Source organism: Tachyglossus aculeatus, chromosome X1 (assembly GCF_015852505.1).
Source record: "Tachyglossus aculeatus isolate mTacAcu1 chromosome X1, mTacAcu1.pri, whole genome shotgun sequence".
Taxonomy (NCBI): Eukaryota; Metazoa; Chordata; class Mammalia; order Monotremata; family Tachyglossidae; genus Tachyglossus; species Tachyglossus aculeatus.
The window spans coordinates 96,289,614-96,294,011 of NC_052101.1; positions in this window are offsets into that span (position 1 = coordinate 96,289,614).

Genomic DNA, 4,398 nt, shown 5'->3' on the forward strand with positions numbered 1-4,398 from the left:
ACCCAAGGCCAGAAACTCAGGCAGAAGTGTCCTGGCCCACAAGGAAAGAACAGAGTGAAAATACAGGGGAGATAGAACTGGATCTTCTCTTTGTGAACCATCAGTTGCGACAAAGCTGAGGTAGCGGTTCTTGGAATGAGACTCCTTGATCTGGAAAAGTCATTTCATGGCCATCTCCCCTCCCAGGAAGGACCATATTTTAATTCAATCCAGAAGAAAATCCCCCCTTGACAACCTTTCTCAATCACTCATTTCAAAGGGTAATATCCCTCACCATCTGGCTTTTCCTTATATCTAACCTACATTTCCTCATACTGCAATTTATCCTCTTATCTTGCCCTAAGTGAAGATAGAAAAGAGCTGATCACTAACTATACTAACATATCTGGAAACAGTTAAAACCACACCTCAGACTTTTCTTTACAGACTAAATAATAATAGTAATAATAATGGCACTTATTAAGCGCTTACTATGTGCAAGCACTGTTCTAAGCGCTGGGGAGGTAGAAGGTGATCAGGTTGTCCCACAGGGGGCTCACAGCCTTCGCCCCCATTTTACGGATGAGGGAACTGAGGCCCAGAGAAGTGAAGTGACTTGCCCAAAGTCACACAGGCGACAAGTGGCAGAGGCGGGATTTGAACCCATGACTTCTGACTCCAAAGTCCGTGCTCTTTCCACTGAGCCACGCTGCTTTGGTGACTGCTTCTGCTCTCTGGGCAGACAGTACAACAATCCCAGAGTTAATTTTGTTGAGGTCTCTGATCAGGGCCTCCAACCCAGTCCTTTATCCTGGGGGGTTGGGGATGAGGGGCTAAGAAATGTGTCCTCTGATTAGATGGGAGGGAATGTGAGTACCTTTATTTTTAAACCTTCGAACCCCAGGCCACATTAAAGGTAGGCGAGGTTCTATGTTTGTGCATTCTGGTCTGGGGAGCAGGGCTTGGCACGTGCTCCTAACCCAGTGCAAAACCTGGACCCCAAATTTACCAGAGTGAAACGGAAGCTCCTGGAGGTCAGGGAGTGTGTCTTGTGCTTCTGTATAACCCCCAAACACCAGTGCTCTGCACCGAATAGGTGGTGCTTGTTAAATGCTTTCTATGTGCCAGGCACGCAGGGGCAGATACGAGACAATCAGGTCAGACACGGTCCCTGTCCCACATGGAGCTCACAGTCTAAGGGTGAGGGAGAACAGGTGTTTCATCTCCATTATAGAGATAACTGAGGCCCAGAGAAGTGAAGTGACATGTCTAAGGTCACACAGCAGGCAAGTGGCAGACCTGGGACAGAACCCAGGTCCTCTGACTCCCTGTCAGTGCTGTAGGTTATCAGCTTCGAGGCTCTCCAGAAATTCTCCCCAGTGTGGCTTAGTGGAAAGAGCCTGGGCCTGGGAGTTGGAGGACCTGGGTCCTAATCCTGGCTCTGATGACTGCTTGCCGTAGAATAAAATGGGGATTAAGTCCTACTCCCTCCAATTTAGACTGTGAGCCCCATGTGGTCAGAGACTATGTCTAACACGATAAACTTGTATCTACCCCAGTGTTTTGAACAGTGCTTGACACATAGTAAGTGCTTAATACCATTAAAAAAAGAGTGCTATTCTCCATTCTCCAGCTCACTCTCTTTGTCCCTTCCAAGCTAATCCTCTAGCGGTACTTCGCTCTTGACTCTTCTGCATTAGTCTCCTCACTCACACTCTTTCAAGGGCCTCCCTTCCTCCACCAAATCTGATAGACCACAGGTTTGCCCACCTTCAAAGCCCTCATAAAATCCCACTTCCTCCAACAAGCCTTTCCCAATTAACTCCCTACACCCCAAGTCTCATCAACCCATCTCCACCTCTACTACTTACATATTTATTTTTCCCTCAGCAATTAGGTTTATGTACATATTCAACTGTTCCTCCCTTCAAAGCCCTACTGAGAGCTCACCTCCTCCAGGAGGCCTTCCCAGACTGAGCCCCCTCCTTTCCCCCTGCCTTACCTCCTTCCCCTCCCCACAGCACCTGTATATATGTTTGTACATATTTATTACTCTATTTTACTTGTACATATTTACTATTCTATTTATTTTATTTTGTTAATATGTTTTGTTTTGTTGTCTGTCTCCCCCTTCCAGACTGTGAGCCCGCTGTTGGGTAGGGACCGTCTCTATATGTTGCCAACTTGTACTTCCCAAGCACTTAGTACAGTGCTCTGCACACAGTAAGTGCTCAATAAATACGACTGAATGAATGAATGCAGTCATCTTATTTATTCCAATTATCTTATTTGAAAATATTTTATGTCTGTTTTTTCCATTAGAGTATAAGTTCCTTATGGGTAGGGAATATGTCTCCATACTTCGGTTGTACTTTCCCAAGCACTAAAAGCAGAGCATCGCACCCTCGATTAGCACCTTTGCTGCTACTACTACTACTACTGTAGCGGCGGTGGCGGGTACTACTACTACTATCTCTAACCCTGTTCTGTCACTCGTACTTTTCTCCTTCTACAGCAGCGTGGCTCAGTGGAAAGAGCCCGGGCTTTGGAGTCAGAGGTCGTGGGTTCAAATCCCGGCTCCGCCACTTGTCAGCTGTGTGACTTTGGGCAAGTCACTTCACTTCTCTGGGCCTCAGTTCCCTCATCTGGAAAATGGGGATGAAGATTGTGAGCCCCTCGTGGGACAACCTGATTACCTTGTATCTACCCCAGCGCTTAGAACAGTGCTTTGCACATAGTAAGCGCTTAACAAATACCAACATTATTATTATTATTATTATTGTCTCCCCCTTCTAGACTGTGGGCCCACTGTTGGGTAGCGACCGTCTGTATATGTTGCCGACTTGTACTTCCCAAGCGCTTAGTACAGTGCTCTGCACACAGTAAGCACTCAATAAATACGATTGAATGAATTAACCTGGTCCCCAGACTCTTTCTCTACCATTGCTGCAGGACAGAAGCAGCGGATCAACAGAGGACACTGCGGACTTCCCAGAGAGCATTGTCCTGGCCCTTCTGGATACGTCCCCAGCTTTTCACCACGGTTGCTGTTCTCCCCACTACACTCCCTCAGTTTCCCTCACAGTGAAATGGGATCAGTCTCTCGGTGATCTCTGAATCCTCTCCCCAGGATCTCCTGTGGGAAAAGAGGCTTGGAATCTAGAGAGCAGGTGACGAAGGAGGCGGAAACGCGAGCCGAGGCCTACGGGCAGGGAGAATGGCAAGGTCTCGGACAGGCGGCAGGACTGGCGATAGAGAAGTGGGCCCCGGGCCCAATCGACTCCTCAGAGGAGTCGACTCAGAGGAGCCTCTGGTCCTAGGCCCGTAGAGCCCGATCCGTTGGAGAACTCACTCACTCACTCCGGGCTTTCCTGCAGGCCGAGAGCGAGCACCGGGTTTGGAATGCGCGTGCTGCCTTGGGCTGGTGCCCAAGTGGGATTGGGAGGGAGGAGAGAGAAGAGGGCGGAGGGGCGGACGCGCGTCCCCTGGATCCACCTCCCCTCTTCCTCATCGTCGTCCATCTCCCCCCGCCGCCCGGTCGTATCGTCGGGCCGCACCCTCGTCTCGAAACCTTGAGACCCGCATTCCTGGGTGCCGGGCCAGAAGCAGGGCGGATCCCCAGATCTTGGACTTGGGACGGGGACCAAGGCCCCTAACTAGGTCCCGGCTGGCTCCTGATTCAGGTGGCTGAAGGCAGAGTTTCACCCTCCTTTCAGAGGTGACCCGTAAGGCGATGGTGGCGGTTCCTCCCCCGCCGAAAATGGTTCGGCATGTGAGGGTGTTTCTCTCCCGCTCCGTAGAAATCAGACAGTAGGCTGCAGAACAGGTTGAGGTCGCTGTTTTTATGGGGGGAAGGGGAAGGCAGGAGAATTTTCAGACTGCTCCCATGCAGAGATGGGGCTGGGGCTCCAGCGTTTCCACAGGGAGAGGGTGGCTAGAGGGATAAGGAGAGGGCAGCAAGGTGGTAAGGCCGAGTGGGGCAGAATAGTTTGGAGGTGCAGGTCCTGGGCTGACCCAGCTCGACCTAGCCCGCACCCCTGGCCCATCTAGCCAGATTAGGGATGGGAAGGTGGAGATCAGAGCAAGCTGCAGCTGGCCCTGGCCTGTCACTGTTTCCATTTCAGGGGTGGGAGGGATGGCGGGGGGTTGGGGGGGGGGAATGGCAGGGAGGAGGGAAGAGTCATGCTTCCGTTGGAGGAAAAACAAATTTGGTTCCAACTTGCTATTTCCGGATACTTGAGTCGCTGGGAGAATGGAGAAAGGGAGTGGGACAGAAAGCTAGGGCTAGTCCCCCCTTTCTAGACTGTGAGCCCATTGTTGGGTAGGGACCGTCTCTATGTCGCCAACTTGTACTTCCCCAAGCGCTTAGGACAGTGCTCTACACACAGTAAATAAATTCATTCAATAAATACGATTGGA